The following is a 16,521-nucleotide window of genomic DNA, read 5'->3' on the forward strand; positions in this document are numbered from 1 at the left end:
ACTCCTTCCCATCCCGTGCTTCTATTATTCCCTTGATTCCTCTCACTAGTACATCTACTGACGCAAGACCCACACTAACATTTTCAGTGACCCAGTGGAATGGAGTGTGGACCATTCATGAAAAGTTGCCCAACTACACTTGTGCAAGTTCATCTCCTTTCACTGGGGTTTAATTTAAGCCATGACCTTACATTACTCTTGGAATCTCTTTTCATTTCAGTAATAATAATAAAAGATGCTATATGCAGAGTGTGCTCTGATGCCCAACTGCCAAACTGTTGTGAATTGTGGTAAGAGCCTCCAGGTATAAGCTCTCAACCCTTAGCATTGTCAATAATTGCATCCTTGCACACTTCATGAAAGAAAATATCCTTGAAGGGCATCCCAACTGAGATAATTTGGATAGATTTACATGACTTCCTTATCTCCCATGAATATTCCCTGCCCCCCACCCCCCAGTTTTATCATGGCATGTTCAGATTGAGGATGTTTTAAACTATTAAGCTAGAAAACAATACCAATTAAAGAATTCCATGTCAGCTATTTACAGCCATGGGGCTATCACAGGGTATAATAGGCTCAACACACCTAGCAGGACACACAATGAGGTCGTGTTTTTTCACTAGCTTGGATTTGATGTTTAATAGGATGAATTGTTTTAACTGAATATCCTGCAATGATTAATTTTATTTGTTTTATATTGTGAGATTTGTATATTCTCAACTGATTTGGATGCTGTGTGCATGTTTGGAGGGGGCAGAATGTGAATTTTCGAATAAAATAAAATACTCTAGGTTGAACCTAATCACCATCTGACTTACTCTCTCTTATCCAAGAAGACTTCTTCCAGTAAGAAAAGTATTTTATATGGATTTTCTTCCCCCTCCCTTTAAAAAATAATCAGCCAACTTCTATCCCTGTATCTAACTAAATGTACCATATCTAAAGACAACATTTATATGAATTTCCTCATACATTCCAAATCCAAAAGTTTACTTAAAACTGAATGATAAAATGCAGCTTTGGTTTACACATAAAGAGATGCGAGATCATCTCTGAAGACTAAAAAGAAAGATTGCCAGGTTCTGTCAAATTAAAATATGAGACAAATTAACCCTCATTAAAAACAAGCACCTGCATCACAGCCTACCAACTGTGAAAATAGCAAGTGTCCAAAAGCCACAGACAATATTTTCTTCACCCTTCATTAAACAAAACCACCAGATTTTGCTGAGCAATCACTTATGGTGATTGTTGCACTTATGTTGCAACAACAGGCACCTCTTTGCAAAAGGTAATCATAATCATAAGACCGGGCTTATACATGCAAAGGGTTTCTAAAATAGGTTGCGTGCTTGTCCAGGACACAAGGTCACACAATACATGACATAGGAGGGACATTGTTCCCCTTCTGCATGCATAATTATCCCAGCTCATTTTAACTGAAAAGAAGGCAAGGTTACCGGTTCAGATTAAGGGATGGCTATTATGTGACTTAGCCACTTCCCCTTGAATTGCCACAGCTATGACACGGTCTGTTGTACAATTATGTGATTAGCTAAGGATGTCTAGAGCCCTCTATGAGAGAGAGGTTGGCTGTAGCGAACCCCAATGGTCAGAGAAGGAGTTAACAGCCATGGAGGAGAGGGAACTGGCACACTACTCTGGAGTACAAAAAGGCAAGTGTACTCAGTGTTTCCAGCATAATCAATTGCACTTGGGCAGATGTTCACTCAATCTCAGTTCTTCCACATACTCACTTTCGCAATCCAACGTAACTCTCTGTTTTTGAGATCAGCGGGCTTAGAAGTGCCTTTTATGTTGGATTGTGGCCTCTACTTGGCTTAGCTATGGAACCCACTTAGGTTTGTTTACTTGGAAGTCCCACATAAGTATGTCTTCCTCAAATCTCAGCCTCAGGCTCAGTTCTCCTTCATAAGACAGGGGCAGCAACAGTGCTTGCTGTACTGCTCTGATAAAGGTGGCAAAGCAACTGAAACCCTAAACATGTAATATAATATACAATAATTCTGCATTTTAAACTGGGCTATTCACTCTTTCACACAGAGGAAATATAAAGACATCTCTTTGGCTGTCGGGGCTGCCTTGAAGCTGACTGTACGGTGTTTTGCCACACAGCTGCCCGGTCTGCCTAAGCAGCCTCCCGATTTCCAATTCCACACATATTGTTGTCTTTCCCCCCAGTGAGATTTCATGGCCCAGCTCACTGCCAAAGGCTACTCTGATATGACAGGGTTCAGCCTCCGCCGAATCACACATAATGAAAAAGGGAAACTCGCAGCCAACAAAATTGACCACGGGTCTTCCTCTGGGACCTTCTCTGAGTAGAATCAAATGAGGGAATGTGCTGGGAGGGCAGGGACTGTTTGGGGTTTGTGTTTTGCTTTTGCTCTAAACAAGACCAGTGTATTTTCAGCAGCCCTTCTGGGTCACACTGGAACACTAACCGTTCTCATCTGAGTTTACCAGGCCATGCATGGTAGAATACCATAGAATACCAGCAATATGCTGTTGTTTGGCAGAACTAGGACAGCAGTGGCAGACCTGTCCGCATATAACGCAGGAGAGTCCGGTCAATTTTGACAAATGGGGCTCTGCCCCACCAGCCTCAGTCTGCCCTCAATCAGTGCTCACCTGCTTGCCTTCTTACTTACAGTCAGTTCACAGGATGGCCCTGGCTGTCCGTTTCCTTTCCCTCAGTCTCAGTGTTACCTCTTGTAGAACTCAGCAGGGAGGAGAATGTGGAGGAAAATGTTCTGTTGGCTCTACCTGTCACTGGCCATGTCTCTACCTCTTGTTGATCTCCCAGCCTTCTGCCAATGGACAACAGCCACGACTGATGCAACATCAGCAATAAATAGGGAGTTCAAATAGGAATGGATTTTGTTGCAATCTCATATACAGTGGAACCTCAATTTTCGAACGTAATCCGTTACGAAAGACCATTCAACTTCCGAAACGTTTGAAAACCGAAGATCAAAGGGCAGTTGGCAAAATCCATTGAAAAAATGGAGAAACTTCCAAGGCACATTCGAAAACGGAAGCAATTACTTCTGGGTTGTTGGCATTCGGGTTCCAAACTGTTCGTCAACGGAGACGTTCGAGAACCAAGGTTTGACTGTATATGTTTCGTTTTAAAATATATATTGCAGAGCATAGGCCACTATACCTATTTACTTATTTTAACAAAAAGTCCTGTGGCCGCTTAAAGATTAACAAATGTTATCATGTCGTTTCATGGACTAAAGCCCACGTCCTTAGATGCATCTGATGAAGTTGGCTGTAGTCCCCAAAAGCTTATCCCATAATGAAATCTGTTGGTCTATTTTTAGGGTGCCACCAGTTTCTTTGATGCTTTTGCTGCAACGCAATTGCATGCCTGATAACCCTCAGGCATTTGATATGAAGAACCCCAGTAGTAAATTATACTAAAAGCATTGGCAGCATGGCTCTTTCTAGGAGTCACCAACAGTAAAAGTGATATGTGCAGCACCCCCACCATCTAAACGGTTTGGGTACATTTGATAACTGTCACACATACCTCAAGTAGAACAGGGTTCTGTCCCGACAGCCACCACTCCATTCTCCTATAACACTTGTACTCTGTGTGACAGACAAGCCTGACAAATCTCATCTGAGTTGTCTTGAGTTGTATTGGATTTGATTTTCAAATTCTTAATCTAATTACATAGTGTACATGGATCATTGTGGCAGGGTCATTGGTCTTTTGAATTCCAACTTACTCAACAAACTCTGCTCCCTTAAAGTTCACCATCAGTCAGCTCAATGGTTCTATTTAATATTATCAAGGACAGCCAGAAAAGAAAAGAAAAAAATCTTGTGCAATTTCTCTATCAGGAAGTAATGTGCTGCAGCTTTGAAATATAGCACTCCTATGTGCATCTCATATTGTCGGGTGGAGAAAAACATATCAGAACTTTATATATACACACACATGACTCCATGCATGAAAACATTACTATTCGAGGCCATTGTTTACTACTTTCTACTGAAGTGTTATATTGCAAAACAGATATATATTTCTTTTTTAAAGGTACTGTACTGTTAAGAGTATCATCATCATCAGGGTATATTGCAAAACAGATACAGTATATATTTCTTTTTTAAAGGTGCTGTAATGTTAAGATTATCATCACCATCAGGGTGTGAAAACAAAATGGCCCATCATAATGACCTGGGCTAAGTTAAAGCAGACCATAAAATTTCAACCAGTCATTCTCATCCTGTAACTCTTCATCTTTTGATATTTACTCAAAAGTAAGTCCCACTAAGTTATTCCCAGTGAAGTATGCATTACAGCTATAGCATAACTCACAAGTGCCACGTAAAAAACGGGACAGCCCATTTTTTCACACAAGACTGTGGCGGTCATTTGGGGTGCCACAATCTTGCGTGCTCTCATGCTGCACTCTTGCCCTGTAAAAGCACTTTTGGGAGGTTTTATCTCATGAGAGAATGAGGTGCCTGTCACATGACTCACCTGGGAGCACGCCCTGAAAGATGCATGTCCTGGTTTGGTGCTTGAAAAAGTTGGACAGTGTGCTATAGTGACAGAAAAGCTGAGCTAACACAGCTCTTCATTCCAGGCATCTCAAGTTATCTAGCATCCATATGTGAAGCCCCTAATTTATTTTTTTGTGGAGGTCAATCTAAATGAGTTTATGAGATCACAGTCTTCCCTTCTGTGGTGAGAGGCATTTCACTAGCCCTGGAGCTAGGTTCAAGGTGCTAGTTTTGGTGGACAAAGCCCTATACAACTTGGGACCTGGCTATCTAAGAGATTTCCTCACCCCTACATCCCCAACCAATCACTGTATTCTGCAGGAGAGCACATCCTACAGATGCCATCCCACCAGGCGGGATGGGTGAATCTGTCACATTTGGTTTCTCTCATTTTCTCATTCTACCAACCTTCAGTCCATGTCTCCACATTTCCACATTAGTTTGTGATATTTCAAAAAATCCTCGTGAAAATTCATAAGCATGCTGTGAATTTCTCCCAGTATGCAGGAGTCCATATACAATTTTGCCTAATGTATACAGTTTTGTAAAGCAATTTCCACAATAAGGCATTTTTGTGCCTTATATTCAACAATATATGTATTTCTATGGACATTTTACACTCGTGTATGCCTTTTTATACACATCACATGGCTGGGAAGCATTATGGCAAATCTCAGAGAAGTGCAAATATTGGAGGCTGCATGCGTTTTGGAAATTGCTAATGAGGCCTTCAAATGTGAATTGGATTTCCCCCATCCCTATCCATCAGTGGGTCCATTCTGTGCTATGCCAGAATTAGGCCTATAGCCTACCCTTTGGAAGTCCCTTCCCTTATACAGTGGTACCTCGGGTTACATATGCTTCAGGTTACATACGCTTCAGGTTACAAACTCCGCTAACCCAGAAATAGTGCTTCAGGTTAAGAACTTTGCTTCAGGATGAGAACAGAAATCGTGCTCCGGCGGCGTGGCGGCAGCGGGAGGCCCCATTAGCCAAAGTGGTGCTTCCGGTTAAGAACAGTTTCAGGTTAAGTACGGACCTCCAGAACAAATTAAGTACTTAACCCGAGGTACCACTGTATATCAGACAGGAATCTTCTCTGCTGTCTTTGGCAGCAACTGCTAAAGACATATTAGCACTCCTGATAGTGGAGGCAGTCCTTAGACTTTTTGGGGCGGGGGAGAAAAATAAAGACACACAGAGAGCTAATTGTACTCTTGTTAGAAAAGCAGCGTCCTCCCCCCCCCCCAATTCCATTCCATACAGCTAATCACCTCCCGCATACCATTCCATACTATTCACCACATTGCAATCAAGGCTGATTTCTTATCTTTTATGCTTTGCATATTTATTAGAAGATGCAGCAAGTACTACAAGCTCCCCAAGGGACCATCTGCATTAAGCAAATATGGTGCTGCAGGCGAAAGGGGGTGGGCAGGCATTTAATTTGGTGCAGGAGGTGGGTGTGAGGCTGAGAGGGAGACGTCTCTCTCCCAATGAATGAATGTTTGGCGGCTCAGAGTGGTAGGAGAGTGGCATCAATAAGCCCAAGAAACACAATGCAAGGGAGACCATGCCCCTTTCTTTTGGCCCAGTAACTAGGATCATCTCCCTTGTTCTGTAATTATTGCCTTCAGCCCCAAGGCAGACTCAGAAGCCGGATGCTTTCTCTTCCTAAGCAAAGCCCACCCAACCCACACTTCAGCAGGTGCTGCCTGCTCTCTCTCTTAGAAGTTCTGCAGTAGTTTGCAAGGACCATAGAGATAATGGGCCCATCAGAACTAGATATTAAATCACCACTTTAGTAGTCATGACTTCCTCCAAGGAATTCTGGGAATGTAGTGCTGAGAGTTTTTGTTTTGTGTTGGTTTAGTCGTTTAGTCATGTCCAACTCTTCATGACCCCATGGACCAGAGCACGCCAGGCACTCCTGTCTTCCACTGCCTCCCACAGTTTGGTCAAACTCATGTTTGTGGCTTCAAGAACACTGTCCAACCATCTCGTCCTCTGTCGTCCCCTTCTCCTTGTGCCCTCCATCTTTCCCAACATCAGGGTCTTTTCCAGGGAGTCTTCTCTTCTCATAAGGTGGCCAAAGTATTGGAGCCTCAGCTTCATGATCTGTCCTTCCAGTGACCACTCAGGGCTGATTTCCTTAAGAATGGATAGGTTTTATCTTCTTGCAGTCCATGGGACTCTCAAGAGTCTCCTCCAGCACCATAATTCAAAAGCATCAATTCTTCAGCAATCAGCCTTCTTTATGGTCCAGCTCTCACTTCCATACATCACTACTGGGAAAACCATGGCTTTAACTATAAGGACCTTTGTTGGAAGGGTGATGTCTCTGCTTTTTAAGATGCTGTCTAGGTTTGCCATCGCCTTTCTCCCAAGGAGCAGGCGTCTTTTAATTTCATGACTGCTGTCACCATCTGCAGTGATCATGGAGCCCAAGAAAGTAAAATCTCTCACTGAGAGTTTTTAGGAGACCCTTATTCCCTTCCCTGAGCTACAATTCTCAGAGTTCCCAAGAAAGACGGAATGATTGTTAGACCACTCTGGATAAAAGAAAAGAAAAATTGGTGATTAAAAAAACACACCTGCATAAATTCAAAAGAGCCAAAATCTTACTGTTATCGGGGCATAAATTTCTCAGCTTCAGGATCTTGGGCTTTACAGTGACCTGAATGCATTTGCTTGCGTATGATCTTTAAAGAGACTGCTGAATTTTAGATACCCAGGATCAATACGCCCAAGTTTTAAGTATTTTCAAAGCAAATGTTATACCAATGTTAATTTTTTGTGCTACTAAAATTGGAAGAGTTCAAAAGCAGATTTCTGCATATAATTTTAGGGGTTTTAAAAAATCTACCCCGTGTTATTTAATTAGAGCGGAGTTTGGCATAAATTTATTTCTGGTTTAGTATATGTTAGGATGGCTACTTATTGCTGCAAAAAAAAAAAATCAGATGAAGGAAGATAGGCAATCTGAGCTCTGCCCAGAGGATACTTGTTCAAGAAAAATTCTGGTTTTTCAAATTTTCAAAACTACTTCCAAATTTTGGATCCTCTGTAAATGCGCTGAATCCAAGGGGAAATATGCTAGAAATGCCTTTAAATAAAAGAGCTTTGGATGAAGGAACACAAATTGATGTGAATGCCCTCATATCCTCAATAACAGCAAAATGGTAAGCGGACACAAGACATCAACATCAATATGAAAAATATCAGCTATACCCCATGATGATGGAACATCGGAAACCTTTTACTGGATTAATTCTAAAATAGGTGATTCAGTATTACCACTTGTACGGGTCTTTGTTTTGTCTTGGTTGAGAGAATTTAACTGGCCAAGGAGCTCTTACAAGAAGCTCTGTTTTTAATCAAGTAGCTCAGCCATTGCAAGCCTTATCTTCTTGTGGTTTGTGACACGTTAGAGGGCATTCGGCAAAGCAAGCAGAAAACATAATGTGGTAAATTAAGATTCAAAAACTGTAGAGCTAGACGGTAGACCTTATATGGGTACTTTAGCTGCAAAGAAGGTAATTGTGTTTAGAACTTCATTGGTGACTAAATAATCAGCTTTTCTCTCTGCAGTACGAATAGCAATGCTACAGTTGTTGTAATGTACCATATTGGCCTTACCTTTTTTTTCAAATTCCAACCATAAAAAGTTAAAGTGCTGCTTAAATTCACAACCTTACAAAAATTGGCTTTTGTGGCATCGCTGCTGAAACAGACATACGGTAAATGTTTTATTGCTGATTTGCGAACTTGGGACTGTTCATTTGCCATTTACAGGTGTGAGTGCCTGCGGAATTGTAGGAATTCAATAGCCTTTTCTGCAATTTTAGCGATTGTACAGTAACTTTTGCGGGCTTGCAAGATCAAAGGCTTAAATTGGCTCGGAGTTACAATTCTACCAACCGCAGCGATTTTCAGCCTGTAACCCAATTTTAAGGGAGCGGCTTACATTCGGTTATTGTCTTTTCAAATTTATTTTCCCCCATGAATTTTAAAGGTGCGGCTTATTTGCGGGTGTGGCTTATATTTAGGCCAATACGGTATTTTCTAAATTTCAGTCAATATGCAGAGTGGGGGCTTCTCCTTCATGTATGTTGGCACTAAGGCCACAGATGTTGCCAAATTGCTGCTCAATCTGCCAAAATTTGGGGGCAGGCCATGGGAAGAGGGAAATGACAGGATAGAACAGGTGGCCACAGAAACACTATCATGAATAAACACATTTGAATATCTCTAGCGGCAGCATCCTCAAAGGGGTAATCAGGGAGTTTAACAAAATCAGTTTCCAACTACTGCCACTCATGACCGTGAAAGAAGGATAGCTAACAACAATGTGAGCCATGCAATTGTGAGTGCAGCTACACTGCAGTTAAGAATGTGGCCTAATAGACATACCTTGCAAAAATTGACTAGGACCACTGTCTCCCTAAATATCTCGCCCACTATTTGGCATACCCTTAAAACATTGTCACTTACTAGCAAAGCGAAACTGATTTGAGTGATATTTAAATCAATATATTCTTCTAGAGATTAAGAACATACTTAATGGGAAGTAAATCCCACTGAAATCAATGTGACTCTTTTGCTAGTGAAGTTGGGAGAGAGGAGGAGGATAGCCATCTTCAAATATGTTATGTACTGAAGTTCTCACCCTGGGCCAGCAGGGGGATACTGTAGATAGTTCAGGTCCACATATGCAAATAAGGGATCGAAAGTGACGTTCAGTGATTGGATAGTTACAGAAAATGGTTACTGTTGCGTTGTAGTGGAGCTCTATATAAGCAGGCTGGCTGAACCCTTCAGTTCAGTTCTGTTCTGGCCTGTGAATAAACAAGAGCTGTTTGAAGAATCGCTGTGTCGTCTGATATGTTCACCCACAACTTAACAAAATATCTAAAGGGTTGTCACATGGAGGATGGAGCAAGCTTGTTTTCTCCTGCTCCAGAGGGTATGACCTGTACCAATGGATTTAAGTTGCAAGAAAGGAGATTCCAACTTAACATCAGGAAGAACTTTCTGTCAGTGGTGGACTCTCCTTCCTTAGAGGGCTTTAAGCAGAGGTTGGATGGTCATCTGCCATGGATGCTTCAGTTGAGATTCCTGCATTGCTGGGCGTTGGACTAGACGGCCCTCACGGTCTCTTCCAACTCTACAATTCTATGGCTCTATGATTCCATGCCAAAGAACTTCCCTTTTGCATTTTTGTTCACAGTCACTTTAAACCGGCAGAAAAATGTGTGCAGATAACAAGCGGGGTCTTCTCCACAACCAAAAATTACTGAGAGAATTAAACTGTAGTAGATAGAAGTGACCTGGACCTAATAACCTGCCCACACTCATAATCTGAGACCCTTCTCTATTTCCCTCTACCATGTGAAGTTAGAGGGGGAACTAGGGAAGGGGCTTTCTTAGTGGTGGTGCCAAAAGCTATGGAATGCCCTGAAAGGCTTGCCTATCACTAACCTTGTCACCATTTCAGTGCCTGGCAAAGACTTTTTTTATTTCCAGGGGTGTTTCAACATGTAAAGTATGTTTCCTTGGTCATGGATTTATTGGCCCGCACGCTGAATATTATGACTTTCTTCAGCTCTTTTATTCTTGCAGTGTTTCATATGTATCTTGTTGCACAGAAGTCTTCAAAATAAACTAAAACGTTCTATAACAGGTGGAAATCAGCTTTTCTCCATCAGTGCTTCCCCACCCCACAGGTGGCATAAGATGCTGCTAAAACAGTCAAGTCCAATGTTTGAAAAATAGCAGTTCAATAGGACAAAAGGACCCGTTTGTAAAGAGTAAGGAAAAGAGTCGTTCATGCCAAATCTGAAACTGGCAAGTTGAAGTCAAACATCTGTACGGTGCTATTCTTTTTTAAAAGACTGTTCAACTGTATTTTTAAAAATAAATAAATAAATCCTGATATATTATTAATCATTTTACCACATCCTGCAGTATTGAAACTGACTCCGCTGTGTGGAAGAAACATTCCTTTTGTTCATTTGAAACTCTCTGCATGTTGTTTTCATTACGGTACCCCTTTAGTTTTGGGTATTAATACAGTTCTAAATCATATGTGGTTTTAGATAGCTCTCATCATACATTGCTTTTTTAAAAGTTGCCGCTTTCTTCTATTGAAAGGTCTTAAACATTTTGAGTTTCTCCTCATGTGGAACCCAGTTCGTGTACATGATAATTTCTCTCTCTCTCTCTCTCTCTCTCTCTCTCTATTCAAATCATATTTATGCTTAAGGGTGGGAAAGTAATAGTCATATATTTCATTTCATTTTATTGTTCCCCTTTTGTAGTAATCTCTGTAATCTGCAATGGTTCCAGCTGCAGAAAATAGAATGTAAGCAAAATTAAGAGTTATTTCCCACCCCGGTGTAATGATGTCATACACCAGCCTAATTCACATACAACAATAAATCAGTTAATGGTTTATCACATGGGTCACCTCCCAGGCGCCACAGTCCCTAGCCCACCCCTCATTAGGTATGACAAAAAGACTCTATTAGAAACAATAGAACAGGGTGTGGGGTGTGAGGTATAGTTCGTTATAGTTTCCCCAGTTCGTACATGGGCCCATGGGGTAAAAGATGGGCAACTCCTCGTTTACCATGAATGTGCCAATCTGGGTTGTTTTGCTTTTCCCTTGCTAGCGTGTGGCATAAACCAGCTGTAATCCCTGGCTTAAATTTAGGGAATCATGGTTTGTATCGTTCCAGGAAACCATGGTCAATAAGCTATGAACAAACCTTGGATCCAGCTTGTGATTTGTATGGAGTGAAGAAAACCATGGCTTTTGGTATGGGCAGCAAACTATGTCGGGGATTGTGGTTTGTTTCTCCTGAGCAATAGCAGGGTGGAGCAAAACACCCCAGACTGGAGTGTTCATAGTAAGCCGTTTACTGTGACGACATGCCAACCAGGCCACTGGATTTTGTCCCATAATCTGTGTGATTGTTCAAAACAAAATTGTAACCACTGTGAAAGTTGAAGCATTTAGAACAGGCAAAAGCAAACTCAGCCCTCCAGAGGTTTTGGAACTACAATTCCCATCATCCCTGACCACTGGTCCTGTTAGCTAGGGATGTTGGGAGTTGTAGTCCCAAAATATCTGGAGGACCGAGTTTGCCTATGCCTGATTTAGAATATAACATTTCCAATAAAATAAGGAAAGGTTATAGCTTTTGTTATATATAAAAAATGGACCAGTAAATTCTGGAACAATTATTATGAAGGAGGATAGAAAAGGTACAAGGGCAGATGTCTACTCACTATCTCATCCCTTAGCTGAGGACCTGCTCTGCCTCTGATCCACAATCCATTCTAGGCTGATTCTCACAAGCTACATTTTTAAATTGGACCATATGCTGACTTTTAGCAGTGTCTGAACTCATTGATCCAGTCATATGAATGCCAACACCATGCACAGAAATCAGAGCAGATCAACCTCTTTGCTTAACAAGCTGAGATATGAATGTGCCTATATTGACCCCTTCACTCTTTCCCTATGGAATGAGCAATCGAATGGGGAAGTTTCTAACTACAGTTTCCTGAACTAGGAAAGTATGCTTACCAGCCTTGGGACAAGCCCAGGTTTTAAACCAAATCATTGTTTGCTATCTTGGCTTGTTCTGAAACTGCTAATCATAGTTTCCTTTATCAGAGAAAATGGGAAACTGTGGTCAGGTAGAGGTTTTAACCTTTGATTACTCATGCCACTAAGGGAGGAGGGAAGGGGCTGCGTGTGCAGGTAAAAGGCTTGCCATAATACACAAACATCTAAGATGGCTTAGTAACAATAATAAAATTAGATTTCCATGTTATCATGCATTTGGTGACCATTTCAGATGTTGGAGCATGTCCTTTTCTTAAGGTTTTTAGTAAAAAAAAATCTTGCAGTGAAAAGGGGATTTAAAAATCCTGCATATTTCATCAGAGTTAATTTCCTGTTTCTTTTTAGCAAAGAATACCACATTTTCCAGTATTTTGTTAATTCAGATGATGGTGTTGGAGCTCAGCCAGCTTTGCAATGTGTGAATTGGATAGAAAGGAAGAGAACACCAATTTCAATTCATGACTGGAAAGCTGCTAAATTTAAAGCTATGCAAATAATCCTAGGTGCAGAGTTTGTCCAGACCTACATAAACTCAATAGCACAAACTGGTGCTTATCAAACAACAAATCAAGGACAGGGAACAGAAGTTCTTCTGCCTGCATCACCATCCTTCACAGCCAGACCAGAAAATTTCAGCCATTCTCTGTTAAAATTATCTCTAGTCATTGATGTTATTCCTGGATTTCCGTGCAACTTGAATGAACATTCAGCACCGTAGAATTTTCCTCTTCCATCTCAGCTCATTGGCTGATCTACAAAAGCCAAAGTTCCGATCCAACCTGCTTTGTGTGAGAGTCTTCCAAAGACCTCGACTTGATTCTATCCAATTGATTCTGATCTCCAGATGCATTTTTGTTGGCTTGCTATCCGTAAAACAAATATGTACTCAAGTCTGCAGATGCTCATATCAGGACCAACACTTAATATTTCCATGAGGAAGGCAGAAGTGTTTTGAAAGCTAAAAAATTCACAGCAGGTTTCAGTGATGTGCTTTTTAAGATGCAGGCTAATTTTAAGAGCATTTGCTGTGATTACTTTTTTAAGTATCTTAATCAGAGAGGTTCGTGCTGCTGAAAAAACGCCGCCGCTCTCCCTGTATGGCAGTAACTCAGGCTTGGGAGCTGAATGTGGCCTCCTATCTGGCCTTTGGGACCATCCTAAGCCTTGCCCCTCCATAGGCCACACCCACTCGATCACACCCATCACAGACCTGCTCTGTGTTCTCCTTGAGTGCTTTTGTTTGCATAGAACATTAAGTATAATTTACTGAAATTGGGAATGCTTAAATGCATTATTGCATGTGTAATTCTGGAACATTCCCCAGTAACTCAGTTGTGATTGGTTAATTTTGATCACATGGGAGGTATCATATTACATTCTCAATTTTGTTTTGTGTGTAAGTGACTTGAGAGTACTGGCTGCATCTCCATGAACACTTAAGAAGAGACAGTATTCCAGGGGTTGGCAAGGCTTACCGGCCATGGGCCAGATCACTCCCATGGAGATCATCCATGGGCCAGGCCAGCTCAATGCAACGCCGAAATCGCGCCTGCGCAGAAGCGATTTTCAGCGTCTGGGCATGCGCAGAAGCGATTTCCGGTATCTGCGCGTGCACAGACGCGATTTTCAGCAAGTCCCCATGCCTCGCTGCACTGGTGTAGCGCAGCACGCGGGGGACTCACCAAGCGGGCGGCTCAGTTCAGAGGTAGCTCATGGACCGGTAAAACAGTCTTTGTGGGCTGCATCCAGCCTATGGGCCGCATGTTGCCAACCCCTGCAGTATTCCATAACTCTCTGTCTAAATGTGATACAGGACAGGAGTACTAATGTTTCTGTGTGAATGTCTGTCACAAAAGAGGGGGGAAGCCATACCAGTGAAGAATTAAAATGTCTATGTTGTCTCTTTGTTTGCTACTACATTTTGAGGTTTCGTAAAGCTGCATTTCCCCCCACAATGTCAATAAATTATTAGAGATTTTCTCTTCAATGGAAAAAAAGAGTTCATTTAATAAGCCTAACCTAACTTTGAGAAACCTACGTTAGCATTTAAGACCACACCAGTAAGACATATCCTAGATTATAAGGTCACTGCAAAATGGTATAGCATCAACAAACATTCTGCCCAAGAAACATTAGACTTAGGCTGCAGTCCTAACCCTACTTACCTGAGAGTAAGTGCAAGTGAATGCAACAGGACTTACTTCTAAGTAGACCTAGTTAGGCTTGAGCTATTGGGTAGTACTCAGTGTGATGCTCGTGAGAAGGTAGTTGATTGCAACATTTATGGTATAAACTAAGATATAACTTGTTTGCTACCCATCATTATTGCTGGCTACCCACCAGTATCCAGATGGCCATCTCACATTTTGGGTAACTTAGAGGGAGTGGTAAGAAGTCTTGCTCAAATGCCCTTCCTGAATATAATTAATTGGCATTACTCTATAAACCCTTCCCATAAAATATATATAATTATTGATTTCTGTCGCTACAAACACTCCTGATTTCTCTAAGGAGCAGTATCATAAATACTTCCTGTCACTTAAATCACTTCCATCAATCCATGCCTTCCATATAAAAGTCAGTTGGTGGTTCATTTTTCTCCAGTCTTACAAAAGGAACTACTTCGTGCATTGAGGAATGTTTCTGCACAAGAGAAGCACAGAAACATGTGAGAACAGTTCCAAGTTGCAGCTTGAGCAAAGTCAACCAAAAGAAAATATGTACACTCAGCAGAACTAATTTTAGCACCCATCCATCTGTCTCAAATGTGTCCAATTTGGTGCCCTAATTTATTATTATTATTATTTAGAGAATTTCAGGCATGGGAGTGACAAGTGGGTAGTTTCTCCCTTGCCACATCAACAAAATGTAGGAATTTGCCATCCAATGAGAGATGCATTCAAATGCAATGAAATATTTTGCCCATAAGTGCAATTGCAGTCAGTCTAGGTCGTTTCCAAAAAATAATGGATTTGTAGGTCAGAAAGGAAAAGGGTGAAAGGTTCAAGCTAGCAGACAGTACATTGCAATTAAAATGCCTGTCATTCCAGGCCTTAAAAAGGCCTTGGCTCTGCTCTTTTCCTAATTGCACCACTATTGGAGATGCAGGCATCTGTGGTACTAAATGCTCCTAGCCAATTTCTAACAACAATTTGGAGGCATAATTGCATATGGAGCAAGTTGCTGGTGAACAGAAAATTAAATAAAGTGTGCTACTATGAAGCCTCTTGGAGGGAGTAGAGCATTCCAGGACATTAAAATAAGAGCAGTGAACTGTGGCTTTGCTATCCTGTGCAAACGGAGAAGCTCAGAGCCAGTGTGGTGTAGTGGTTAAGAGCGGTAGTCTCGTAATCTGGTGAACCGGGTTTGAGTCTCCGCTCCTCCACATGCAGCTGCTGTGTGACCTTGGGCCAGTCACACTTCTTTGAAGTCTCTCAGCCCCACTCACCTCACAGAGTGTTTGTTGTGGGGGAGGAAGGGAAAGCCTCTTTAAGCAGAGGCTTGACAACCATATGTCAGGAGTGCTCTGATGGTGTTTCCTGCTTGGCAGGGGGTTGGACTCGATGGCCCTTGTGGTCTCTTCCAACTCTATGATTCTATGAGAATGTTAGCCGCTTTGAGACTCCTGAAGGGGAGTGAAAGGCGGGATATCAAATCCAAACTTTTCTTCTTCTTCTTCTTCTTCTTCTTCTTCTTCTTCTTCTTCTTCTTCTTCTTCTTCTTCTTCTTCTTCTTCTCAGCTCCAGATCTAGTTCTGGATGTGCAATTATGCAGCAGTCAACATACTGACTGCAGCATTTAAATCCTACTGAGATTGCATAGCACAAGCTTACAGTAAAAGAAGCCATATGTAATGGCTCTTATTTCCAAAACTAGTTAAAAGGATGGATAAGTCCTGTCCCATAAACTGCCAACAAGAGTACCATACCTGCTCCCTACCTGTTTCCTGAGGCTATTACGGCAGTCATCCCAGCCTCCCAAGAAACTATTCTATGTTTTTAAAGCAACTCATCTTATGCAAATTTAAAGACGTGTCATGGGGTGATCCAAAAAAACAGTTCAACTTATAGTCTGCTGCAGCAAATATGACAAAAAGCCCCGCAATTCCATAATCACTTAACATGTTCACCAAAATGGCTTGTACCACTTCACAAAGCAGGTCTGGAATCAGCTGAATGTTCTTCTGTACAAATTATATATTATATGTTGGTGCCAAGGAAAAAAATAGGTATAAAACAAGAATTCTGTGGATGTCAAGATACAGGTTTGGGGCAAGTACCCTTTGGTGAGAGTACCCCAGCAGAGATATAAAATCACAAAATATGCTGCAAGGTAAAGTG

At 41.6% G+C, this 16,521-nt stretch overlaps 1 long non-coding RNA gene across 1 annotated transcript in view; it reads right to left on the bottom strand.

Annotated features, from left to right (window-relative positions):
* Positions 1–2,938, bottom strand: part of LOC144327028 (uncharacterized) — a 98,838-nt gene extending 95,900 nt beyond the window's left edge. Inside the window, exon 1 of the long non-coding RNA XR_013392005.1 lies at positions 2,676–2,938. This is a non-coding gene — a long non-coding RNA (uncharacterized LOC144327028). The remainder of the gene's footprint in view (positions 1–2,675) is intronic.
* Between the last annotated feature and the right edge of the window lie 13,583 nt (positions 2,939–16,521).

This window comes from Podarcis muralis, chromosome 2 (genome assembly GCF_964188315.1).
Source record: "Podarcis muralis chromosome 2, rPodMur119.hap1.1, whole genome shotgun sequence".
Taxonomy (NCBI): domain Eukaryota; kingdom Metazoa; phylum Chordata; class Lepidosauria; order Squamata; family Lacertidae; genus Podarcis; species Podarcis muralis.